This window comes from Papilio machaon, chromosome 28 (genome assembly GCF_912999745.1).
Source record: "Papilio machaon chromosome 28, ilPapMach1.1, whole genome shotgun sequence".
In the NCBI taxonomy this organism is placed as follows: domain Eukaryota; kingdom Metazoa; phylum Arthropoda; class Insecta; order Lepidoptera; family Papilionidae; genus Papilio; species Papilio machaon.
Window position 1 is genome coordinate 1256166 of NC_060013.1, and position 13463 is coordinate 1269628.

The 13463-nt window shown below is 34.6% G+C and overlaps 1 protein-coding gene across 2 annotated transcripts in view; it reads left to right on the forward strand.

Annotated features, from left to right (window-relative positions):
• The first annotated feature begins 234 nt into the window (after positions 1–234).
• The window catches only part of LOC106713226 (pantothenate kinase 3), a 30116-nt gene continuing 16887 nt past the window's right edge, over positions 235–13463 (forward strand). Inside the window, exons 1-2 of one of the 2 annotated variants that reach the window (XM_045684933.1) lie at positions 235–366; positions 3210–3320. The gene's annotated coding sequence lies outside the window, so the exon portion shown is untranslated. Of the gene's footprint in view, positions 367–3209; positions 3321–5738; positions 5761–13463 lie in introns of those variants that run through there. The other variant, XM_045684935.1, reaches the window with a different exon arrangement.

The following is a 13463-nucleotide window of genomic DNA, read 5'->3' on the forward strand; positions in this document are numbered from 1 at the left end:
GACTATTTTTACGAAGTATGTGTCAACGAAAATAAAACTGAAAAAAAGATTTTACTAATGAAATAGTTATAATTTGTCCGAGAGATCTTGTGAATTTAACAAATGTGAATCAAACGCGATTAAATAACAATCACACAATGAGGGACAATTTCATCCGTGAACTCAGAACTCTTTATGATTCCGAACGCTTCCAACTTGACATTTATTTTCAAGTTGAACTTCAATACATAATCTGTGCAATTTTTACACAAATGTGAGATGCCCGGTGTCACACCACAAAATATCGTACATTTTCATCTATTTATATTTATTAATTGAAATTGATCATTTTAGTGTTTTAGAATTAGAAAAAAAAGATTATTATTGGTAAGTTCTTCTTACTATTTATCGTATTTTAAGAAGTGTTTTTGTCGTTCTATCTAGGTTGTAGGTACGGTTTTGTCCCACTTTTTACAAGCAATTAAGAAAAGACGTGTGTGCGTATTTGCATTACGGTATCATTGTACTCAAGGCTTGTTTACGTCTAATCATTATAATCTTGATAACTTGACGACTTGCAACATAAACACATAGATTTAATGGTCTTCGCGTTACGTTTACAATCTAGATGGGTAAGCACGAAATCTATGTAGGTTAGTATTAGTTCATATTACGAGAAATTAAACATTAAAAAGTATATCTTAATATAAACGGTATTGCTATCTGTAAGTTAACATTGCTTTTATCACATAGATTGTAGATATATCGTATACCACACATAACCTATTGTACAGTCTAAAGGACTTCGATATTTCGCGCTTATAGAGTTTGTTTGTCATGACCGGACAATAACTCTTGCTTATAAAGGTTTCTTGCTTATCCACATTCAACTGTAGTTCTATGTCCTGGGAATATGACTGATTTTAGAGTTTTCTAACAGTTGGAATACGGGTTTCACTGACATTTCACAGCATTTCTGTATAAATTTCCCACTCGAACAATCCAATACCGCATCCCGAGAAGACTTAAACCAAGCTGATCTCAATGGTCATACACAACCAAAGTATCAGAGTAACTACAGATATGTTACTGGCCTTTGAGAAGGTGATACACTTGTTTTTTGAAGAATCCTAAGTTGTAGCAGCTTGGAAATACTGGAGTGAAAAATTATTGCAAATATTGCATGGTTATGGATTGCCAGCCATTGAAATGATTAACTTATATAGGAATGGCTAAAACACGTACATATATCCGTTGTAGGCACCGACTAGTTTCGAGCCCATTGGGGGCCCTTCATCAGGGTGAGTGGGACTGGTATTATTTCGCGGACGCGGCTCGTCGCTCACGACGGATTCAGAGTGGGCTCGAAACTAGTTGGTGCCGACACCGGATATATGTATGTGAGTGTTTAAGCTGTTCCTATATAATTTAATGATATTGAATTGATGTGGGTGCTACCTTGAAAGTGTGTCATCTCATCTGATGACAGAACTCTATGATGTGTCTCAAATGGAAGAAACTATCGCACATAATTATTACATCATCCCATTGTGTCTATGGCTGTGATAGAAAAACATACCTTTGCTAAAATTTTAATTTGACCAGTGATAGATCCCGCAATAACAATATTTGTTGGGTTCATGAATTGCTCGGGTCGACCGGTGAAATACCACGACCACACAGAAGACAGGCGTGAAGTGGAAGCAATTCTGCATTTCATCTGATGAGTGTGGTACCGGAGGCCTAATTTTAGTCCTCTTTCCTTTCCCACCCTTTTCTTATTAGGAAAGGATGGGAACTAACTAAGGATGGGAAGGGGAAGTGGATTTGGCGGAAGAGGGGATGCATAGGAAGGAGAAATATCCTCTTTTTGTTTGTCCCCTTTTCCGTTGATTAAAGGTAGGCAACGCATCTGCATTTGCGGATGTCTATGGGCAACGGTCGCCTCGTTGTTGTGGCGAATCCAGGCGGCCGTTTGCTCGTTTGCCACCTTATATTTAAAAAAAAATTTACCCCATCCTTAGAAGAGGATCTTAATAGTTAGCTGTTTGTGAGATCTGGAAGTAGTCATACTTAGCTTCCTTCTATAATTTCTTATTGAAATGTTAATTTTAACTCTGGTAAAAATATCTTGATATGATAATTTCCATTTTAAAAGAGTTTCTATTTTTGGTGTACTAACAAAAGAAATCTGGCTGTTATAGATATTTAAATTAGTTTATTTTTAAAAATAAAATTACATTATGTTGAGAGGTGATGTAATAAGAGCAGGAATTGTATTGTATTGTACATTTATGCTAATAGTAGCTGTCGCACGAGAATCTTTCCGCGCGGAATAAAAAAAATATGTAATAAGTAGCATATGTATTCTTCCAGACTATGTTCTACATTTATGCTTAATTTTATCTAGATCCATTGAGCTGTTCCGGAGATACCTTCAAACAAACATCTATCCATATAAGCTTTTGTAATATTAGTATGATTTGATGGCTTTAGGATAGAATTTTCAACAATCTATATAAAAGAAAGTCGTGTTAGTTACACTATTTATAACTCAAGATCAGTAGAACTGATTTAGCTGAAAATTGATGGGGAGGTAGCTTACAACTAGGAGACGGACATAGGAACTTTTTTTATCTTGTGGGCATTTTTTTTATTCCGCGCGGTCGGAGTCGCGGGTAAAAGCTGGTATTATGATAAATTGAGCTGTATGTACAGATAACTAAATTTCAATGGATTTTTTTATTTATCTTATCAAATTGTATTCTTTTTTAAGAAGTGTAATAAACAAGTTATTATTGATAAATATTCAATATTCACATAGCGTCAATGACTCAGGCGTTATACAATTGACCTTGAATCTGCAAGTCCTGGATTCCAATCCTGTCATGCACTAATGTGTTATTCTATTTTGTATTTACATATGTACATTTATCCGACATTCTTACCATGAAGGAAACAATGTAACTGCGAACATAGATATGTGTGAAGTCAACCCGCACTGGATTAGCTTGGTTAACTATGGCCTAGTCACCCGTAAATTAGGGTAGGTTCCGATTCCATCAGTGGGGATGAATAGTGAGCTGATGAGATGACGAAATATTCAAAATCATAGTCTGTATTCAAATAAACTGCCACAAACACAACCAATTGACATTTAACATGTCAATGTATTACAATATTTTGACATCCAGGCTATGAATACTCACCATAAATAATGTTTGTTTCAGGATAATAAAGTATGGAAAGACGGTGACAGTCTCATATCTATAGTACTGGCTACAAACAGACCTGAATACTGATTAAAGGCAAATTGTGGATTCGTCCAGTGATGGTGTTAGGTGAGTGTTTATTTAGTTACTATCTCTCTCTGCCTAGCTCGTATCCCACATGGTGGTGGGGTCGGCTTTCCCAATTTCCTTCACCTCGCCCTGTCCTCAACATCTGGGACTTGGCTCATGTCTTTTAGCACTACATCTTTCCATCTAGTTTTGGATCTGCCTCTGGATCTGCGGCAATATAATACTATGTGGTAGCAATAATTTGATACATAGATAAACAGGGCAGGTTCGACTGGACAAAGATAAAGTTATTCTTTTTATAAGGTACTTATTGTAAATACAAAATTATAAAGAACTGATAGACATGTTTCATGTGACACATCTTTATTCTACTAGTTATATTGAATATGGTTTGTGTTAAATTTTCATTTAAGAAATTTTAAATTAGAAAGTACAGTCAAAATCTGTTATAACGTCATCGAAGGGACTACTCATATTGAGTCGTAAAAACCGATAGTTGTAACAGCCGGTGACAGGTATTAATAGGAAAGATATGTATATAACATTCAGCCAGGACCTTTGATTTTGGTCAATTTAACCGGTATGTTGTTCTAAACGATGTCGCTATAAACGGTTTTGACTGTATCTATAAGACTGTTGTATGCAGTCGAACCAGGAGAAGAGAGAATATAATAGACCACCATATTTTACTTGCTTATCCAGGTTTAACTGTAATGTTTTTTATTTAATTAAAATGAAGCAAGGACATTAATTGTGGGCTTCTGAAACCAAAATACACGTTTAAAAGATATTGTTATCTCTGTTTTGTTTAAGATAATGACTGGGTTGACAATATGTTTTATACAGCGGTTTAGTTACACTATAACTCAAGATAGGTCGAACTGATTTAGCTGAATATTGATGGGGAGGTAGCTTAGAACTAGGAGACGGACATAGGAACTTTTTTATCTTGTGTGCGTTTTTTTTATTCCGAGCGGACGGAGTCGCGGGTAAAAGCTAGTATAGGATAAAAAACGCATCAGGCCCAGACGTCGGAATTAAACTAATTCAATTTCCAAGCAGTGGCTGGGGAATTAAAACTAAATGATGACAGCACACTAGCGCCTCCCTGTCAACGTCAAAAGTGTCACAATATCCTTTTCGTACTGAACTGTACCATGTTATGTTTTTTCTTTTATTGTATTTTCTGTGCCCATGTAGGTTTTACGTATTTTCTGAGAGAATTAAACGCGATAGCAGCGCCACTCACCTGGCCGGATAATGTTTTGTACTATGCGAAATATTTGCACAGATATACAGTTAGTTATTGTAACTAACATTATTAATTAATCTATGTATATAAAAGAAAGTGGTGTTAGTTACACTATTTATAACTCAAGATAGGTCGAACTGATTTAGCTGAAAATTTATGGGGATGTAGCTTAGAACTAGGAGACGGACATAGGATAATTTTTACCCCGTTTTCTATTTTTTTATTCCGCGCGGACGGAGTCGCGGGTAAAAGCTAGTTAATAATAAAAGTACTTATTTAAATGTTTAATTTTCAGTGGATTTGGTAGTGTTTTATAATATATTAATATGATATATTATTAAAGATTTAGAAATTTATTTAATGGAAAAAATTATAAATGTATAACGTAACGTATAACGTAAGTTCGCGTAATGAAATTTGGGGGGAAGGTTCAAACTTTAATAGAGAGTTCGTGTAATGAAAATATTAGAAAAATTTTCTAAGTTCCAAAATTGGATAGGTGTTCACGTATTGATCTTTATTTTTTTAAATAGATAAAATGTATATTTATGGATTGAGAATTGAAGTAGGAAGAGAAATTATTAATAAGATTAAAAAAAGGATAGTTACAATATCAAATATATACATTCCAACTATGTTACTCAAATAAATCATATCACCTTATCATTTTAACTGATAAATACAATATATAGAGGTTTGAATTAAAAGATAATAAAGTTTTCAATACCCAAGATAAATGATTTGTAAAAGTAACCTACAGTAAAATCGTTTAAAACATATCTGTAAGGCACTTCGTACACAACAACGTAAATCTTAGCAACACGGCGATTTTAGTCGCTAAGCGACTTAGCAATACAATAGCATAAAGCTTCGTACATATACACGCGTCGTCAACAATTCTGTCATTGTCAAAGCCAATCGTTCACTAATTTTTTTGTCACGATCGTTGTGATAAAAGTTGTAGAGATTTTCAAGATGGCGAACCAAGTCTATAAAAATGTTTAAAATTTCATTAAAGCTACTAACTACGCAACAATTAAAGAAACCTCTATAAGCGAGCGGTATTGTCCGGTCCTAACCAATGAAATATCGTGGTACCTTAGACTTACTTATCCGGGTTCTACTATTTCCATATCCTTTATTAATCCTCTCCTTACAGGTCTGCTCTCTCCTTCCCACACTTGGAGACTGAGTAGGATAGCAAGCATTGGATGTATCCATCGTTTTGTAAGATTCTTTTCCTATCCTATAAATCTAATATACAATATGTGTTGATATCCATGGGCGTCGAATTTTGTTGATTGTTAAACATTAGACGATGCGATTGACCTTTCTTCTATTAAAAAGAAAAAAATGGTTATTGTGAGAAAACTATAAAAGATAGATATATGCTATCGCGGACTTTTATTTAGCACATTTAAAGGGCTACAATTCTTCCATACATCATTTTTATGTAGGTCCTATAGTTTAGCCTACGTAAGCGCTGAAAGAAAAAATGTCCCTAATTTTTGCAACAAATTTTGAAGCTACAGTCAAAATCTGTTATAACGACATCGAAGGGACTACTCATATTGAGTCGTAAAAACCGATAGTTGTAACAACCGGTGACAGGTATTAATAGGAAAGATATGTATATAACATTCAGCCAGGACCTTTGATTTTGGTCAATTTAACCGGTATGTCGTTCTAAACGATGTCGTCATAAACGGTTTTGACTGTATATTAAAAATCTACTAGTCTTCTAGTTATTAAAAACAAAAAAAAATGGGACCCATCTGCAAAAACTTCCTTTCGATTAAAATAATTTTTATCAAAATCGGACCACCAGGGGCGGAGTTTTGCGGTAACACACATAGAAAAATACAGTCGAATTGATAACCTCCTTCTTTTTGAAGTCGGCTTAAAATACAAATGTGTTATAGAGGGAAAGTCTGCGTACAGTTTTCGCTATCTTTTCGTACATCAGTGTGATACAAGCTTTACTCTGTGATACCGCATACACTAGTTAAAAGTATATAAAAAAAAATTCTTCCGTTTTTACGTAGTTAGATAGGTCAAAGTGATTAATATTTATTCAGTTATCAGCTGTCATTGATTAACACTGCCGACCCCTTGACCTAACAGCGTGATAGAAATCAACATCATGTATGTATCACTCGTGTTATTAAAAACTATTAGTCGCCCGCGATTTCGCCTATTATATGCCCGCTACCAGCTACGTACCCGACTAAGTCCTGTTAAAATCGGTCCAGTTGTTTCGGAGATTACCCCCGCAACAAATGCGGTCTTGCCGACAGACAGACAAAAATTTTAAAATGTGCTTTTTCTTTATTAGCAACCCTAATACATAATTTGAATGAAATACTAGCTGTCGCACACGATTTCGTCCGCGTGGATTTAAAAAACTTAATAAGTAGCCTAAGTGTTCTTCCACATTATGTTCTACATCTATGCCAAATTTCAGCGAGATCCATGCAGTAGTTCTACAGATACCTTTTAACAAACATCCATCCATCTAAACATCTTCTATATATATAAAAGAAAGTCGTGTTAGTTACACTATTTATAACTCAAGAACGGCTGAATCGATTTGACTGAAAATTGGTGGGCAGGTAGCTTAGAACCAGGAAACGGACATAGGATATTTTTTATCCCGTTTCCTTTTTTTTTTAATTCCACGGGAACGAAGTCGCGGGCAAAAGCTAGTTTATAATATAAGTAAGAAGTAAGATGGTTTGTATGTATGTTAATTCTATATTTAACGCCTTTAGTGGAGCCCTCAGTGTCAGTGTCACAGTCAGTTATATTTTTTTTAATTATTAAATTAGTTGTATTTATTGAAATTATTACGGGATGTTTCGGTGAATATTTGTCTATAAAGGACAATCGGTCCAACGGGAAACAGTTATATTACGTAACATAAACATCTTGAACGTCATTAAATAATTTTACGTAAATACAAAATCCCAGTAATGAAAACATCCTTAGTGGTATATCTTATAATTGTCCTCATGTATTTCACACAAGGACAATCGTCTATGAGAACCTAGTACTTATTGTTAAGTGACGTCAGAACAGTACAGTCAAGTGGTAAAGTTTACAAACCTTTTTATATATAAAGTATAGACGAATACTAAAGTTTTTAGTCTATGAGAGTACATTTAAGTTTGTGTTAAAGTACAGTCGAGATCTAAATAGCACTGTCTTTGTTTTACAATATTTAAATGTTGTTACTTGTAATAACGCCATCTATATGTCATTTTTAATTTATAATTTTATAAAAGCGCCATCTTTTGGTATAAATACACTATAAAAAATATAACACGTATTGTCACCTTAACACGTTAGCTGCGAGGCCATTTTGGCGGAACTTTCAGCCAGTGCGTTTGAGGTCTGTTCGTGGCAAAGTTGAACTTTTTTCCAGTGCTATTGAGGCCTCTCCTGCCTCACAAAATTATGTTTTCGAAAAACATTTTTAAAAAATCCAAATTAGACGATATTTGCTTGAAACTTCACTCTTATGAACTTAAATATGTGCATAATATGAATCTAGCTTCGCCTGGAGTTAGGACGTTTCGTTAATGAATAAAGTAAAATTAAAAATTTGTCATCGGTTCTGCCTCAAATCGCACTGAAAGGAAGGTCAATTAATGCCTCGACTAGTGATGGGATTAAAAGAGAGTTGTAGTTACGATAAATGTTTATTGAGTATTAATCACTGAAAATGTTTTTCATTAAAACATGGTAAACAAAAAGATTTGTCACACTGGACACAAAAAGTCACATTTTTTAGTTTTCTTAGCAGCTTGCGTGCCATTCAATGTCAATCTTAATTTTTCGTAGCAACCTACGCAGCGCTTTCTTTGACCACCTCTTTGGAACAAATGATCAGCACATCTGCCGATAGGAAATCTTGAAATAAAATATATATTTTAGATCTCTTGTGTGTGTGTGTGCGTGTGCGCGTGTTTCTGTGTGTGTGTTTGTGTGTGTGTGTGCGTGGCTTTGTCTGTGCGTGTACTTATCCGTTCATCGATTTTAGGCATATATGGTACAAATTATGCCCTAGCGCGTAGTTATTTTACTATACCTGAAAGGAAAGGAAATTTCCCTTTTTTTTGAATTTGAGTTTTGTTGTTTATTTTGGATTTCATAAGTGTTTTTGCGTTTACTTCTTTTTATTTTTACTCACAAGTGTGTTGAAAAACATCGTATGAGGGAGCATGATGATTGTTGGTCGCTCGGTTTTCTTTTAGAGGTCGCCTGTGAACAATGCCACCTCGCACGCAATAATCAACTTTGCTACCTAGTAGCATAACATACTAATATATGTCTTGTTTGCGTTTACGTTACCGCGTAGTACATATGTGAGAGTGTGGGTCTGTGTGTATGTACGTATGTACCTAGTCTTACTAATTTCAGTATAGCAGCCGTGGCCACCGAAGAAACAACTCGAACTTTCCAAAAGAAGATAAGACTTCCTACTATTAAGGAATCTGGAATTGTAAACCAGAAATATAAATATAACATTAAAATATATGAGTAATAGGTACATCAAGTCCCATGCTGCAGCATTAGCAAAACAATCCACACTTAAAAAAGGGCAAAATTGCAAAGGGGATTTTTGTTATTGAAATATTGGATTTTAGTCATGGTGTGACGAGAGCAAGCTTTTGCTCTCGTCTCAGCGAATAATCAGCAAAAACATTTAACGTTCTCTGTACAAAAACGATGATCAGCACACAATGGTAAAAATTGCCACTATGGACTAAACTTCGAATGGAACTGTGACTTGCTTAAAATAACAGTGAAGAATAATCCACAACTGAGCACACATTTTAAGGCAACACCCATGTGCAAAACAAAATAATGATGATAATTGAGTATTGTTAGTGGTGAATGTGCGTGCGTGCGTGCGTGCGAATATTATATTAAGTATAAGAGTTATAAGACGTATTAATCGTGCTATTTAAGTAGAATTAGTTAATAGTAGCTTGGCTATTAGTGTTGTGTTTCTGGCTCGTAAATACATTCTGTGTCCGATTTATGCACTTTTGGTTCATCATAGACACAGGCCACCCCCTTAAAATTCAAAGTTGCAGTAATTTAGGTTTTGTATGGTATAAGTAAAATTTTTACCGAGGTCAATATAGTTTCTCATAACTCCAATAAACATTTTCAAATAAGTCAGATGAGTACTTCATCTGACTTATTTGGTATTATTGGTTTAAAACGTTAAGGATTTTAAAATAAAGTTCTACGCTCAATTTTTAATAAATCCTGCCAAAACGTCCTCGAAACTCGAAACGTTATCGAAACTTTCCACAACACTAAGCTAGGATGCGCGGCGCCCGCGCCGCCCGCGCTTCGTGCAGTGCGGCCATGAGGCCTACAAATTTTGAGATAGATTTGACCTCAATCCGCACTAGGCGTAATTAATTTCTTTTCAGTGCGTTTGGGGCCTGTAGGACCTCATTTTTATCTAATTACGCCATTGGGCTAGATATCGCAAGAGAAACATTTCTATATATTTGACTCTGTCGTACTCATAGAAATACTGATCTAGTAGCCTCCCGCACAGAGCGAAACAACCCGATTTTGACTGCCGCACCAGCGAGAAGTCACGCTTTGGGCCTGTTCTGCCTCAAGCCGCAGTTAACGTGTTAATGAATAGCTTTCATTAGACAGCTTTTCACTTGTCTTCCCCGTTATACTAATACAATGTAAAGAGTTACATATCTATTAACAGATGTAACTTTTTTCGTAGGTTACCAATACGTCCTTAGCTAACCATTTTTATATATTATGCGATTTTACGAGGTCACTGTTCTTATACGGATTTGCAAATTTGTAAAATAAATATACATTTATAACTTTACGTCATTTGTTGACTTTTATAGTGATAAATATTTATATGTCATATAAAGAATGCATCAATATAACGATGGGATTCCACTGAACTGAAAAATATTACCTCTCTTGAAGAAATAAAGTCTGATAGGGTCAGTAGTAAAGTCAGTGTTGGTAACAAAGCCGGCGCCGACTTCATTTTTTTGTATTGACTTCAAATTAGTTTACATCGCTTATTTGTCTTGAACTCGTAGTTAAACACTGACAGTGTGTAAATAGGCCTTTAGATACAATAATATTTCTTTGAAAACTTACGTTTTATTCATGTTTGTGTAACAAATTTGATACTAAACTATTTGTTATGGAGGTGTGTCTTTGAAAATATTTAATGTTCTGACGTAAAAACACTTAGAAACAAATATGACATCTATAGAAAGCAAAGGGCAATTTATCCCATTAGTTATATAGGAGGTGAAGCGGGGAAATTTAGATTAACTTAACGTGACATTAAGGGGGAAACCTTGCACCCAATGATGTACAGCTTTTATAAATTACTAGCTTTTACCCGCGACTCCGTCCGCGCGGAATAAAAAATAGAAAACGGGGTAAAAATTATCCTATGTCCGTTTCCTGGTTCTAAGCTACCTGCCCACCAATTTTCAGTCAAATCGATTCAGCCGTTCTTGAGTTATAAATAGTGTAACTAACACGATTTTCTTTTATATATATAAGATGTCGCACGTTTAGGGTAGCCGATCAAGATATTAAAAAAATAAAGCTATTGTTATAAAACAAGGTGAGTTCATATTAAGAAAAGTCTAAATGACAATTATCTGTCAATTTGCAAGGTACATAAAGAAATAGCAGTCACAAAGTTGTATGGATAAAAACGACACCTTGACATTGGTGAGTGTGCTGTAAATTAGCTTGAAATATAGGCTTTTCCCTCTCTTAATCTGACGCGCTTCAGTATTTATAAAAACAGATTTTTTTTTCTTAGCATTTTGACCCTTTTTCATAAAAGCGCGGCTCTTTATGGAGCGTTTCAATTGAGGTACAATGGAACCTTATGTTTATCTGCCACGCTCGAGTAAATCCAAAAATCCCCACTTCTACGTTCTATTACGTTTGCTTACGAAAAACAATTGACGTAAAACTTTTGTTTGTACTATTGACAAGAAATGTGACGTACTGTGTGACAGTTTGACATATTTGAACCGGTCTTGCCAAAATTCGTGTATAATTTGTACCTTTAATTTAAATATTATGTAAGACAACGGATTAACCTGTTGTTATTCAAGGTTTAAACTTTTTAATTAAGATGTGTGAATCCACAAAATATTTGCAAAAAAATGATTTTTTTGTCCTTTTTCTACTATTTAATACCAATAATTTTTATACTTAAATTATTCAGAACAGCTGTTAAGTAAGTCCTTATGAATTAAAAAAAAGAAATAAAAAAATATAGAAAATAAATATCGTAAAAATTTAACAACGTAATCCATTCATATATTCCATTCAATACAGCATTCCATTTAAATTGGATATAAAAAATCAAATTTTTGCATAGCTTTATATGTTTATAAGGTTATATTTTAAAAAAATCTGCACCTTGCAAGCTTTGAGAGCGAGGTGAACGAGCCTTGAAGTCGACAATATGTTTTACACACAACCGTCATTCCGGTGCAAAAAGCTAGTTTACTAATATTATAAATGCGAAAGTCTTGATGTAAAATGAATAAAATAAAACTTATTAAGTAGCCTATGTGTTCTACCAGATAATGTTCTATATCTGTGACAAATTTCATCAATATCCTTTGAACAGTTCCGAAAATACCTTCAATTTACATCCATACATCTTTCCATCTAAACTTTCGCATTTATAAGATCAAAAAAATGTTAAAAAGGCGGTGTAATTTTAAAAATATTATCACTAAAAAATAAACTTGCACAATAACATTTAGTTGATATCAATTTTGCAAACGTTCCATACATAGTTTACTATACCTAATTAAATTTAAGTACTGAGATAGCCCCTTTGCATACAAAGACTATATTATAAACCAGACGAAACCACTCGGTGAATGTAAAAAAAGGTAATGTTTCCTAAAAAAAAAAAAAACAAAAACAGCGATAGCGAGAAAAATGCTTGTAGTAACACAAATTGATCTGGCCCTGTTAATTATAAAACTTTGTTATTTACATCAGTAAACTAGCTGTCGCCCGCAACTCTGTCCAAGCGATGAAAGAAGTCTATTTGTTCTTCCAGACTATGTTGTACATCTGTGCCAAATTTCATCAGGAACCGATATCTTCAAATATCCATCCATACATATTAGTAAGATATGTAGAACATACTTATAGACATAGAAGATAACAGACAAGACAGGTACAGTTCGAAAAGAGAGAACACTTCGATATCCTTAAAGGGTTTTTTTTCACACAAGATGGTAAATGAGCAAGCGACCACCTGAATTCGACGAAATAGTTGCCTACTATTTCTCCTCCGTATGCCTCCTCCGTCAAATGTGCTTCCACTTCCCATCCTTTCTTTATAAGGTAAGGAAGGGAAATAGGATTACAACTAGGCCACGTACGCTACGTACACGCTACGTATACTCATCACACGAAACGCGGAATTGCTTCCACTTTGTTGGTCGTATTGCACCGGGCGAGCCGGTACATTCTAGTGTATTGTTAACTAGATGTTTGAATTTTAAAAAAAAACTCACTAGCAATTTCATCCATTGAACCGTTCTGAAGATAAATTCTAACAAAACATCCATCCATTCATCCAAATTGTTTCTTAATGCCGTGTGGACGGAGTCATGAGCGACAACTAGTTAATATTAGTAAGATACTAGTTGTTGCCTGCGATTCCGTCTGCGCGGAATTAAAAACAAACGTAATAAGTAGCCTATGTGTTCTTCCAGACTATGTTCTATATCTGTGCCAAATTTCATCAAGATACGTTGAGTCTTTCCGGAGATACATTCAAACAAACATCCATCTAAACATTCGCATTTATAATATTAGTAAGATAAGTGCCACAGTAGTTAAGTTTTGCTTAGATTGTCCTT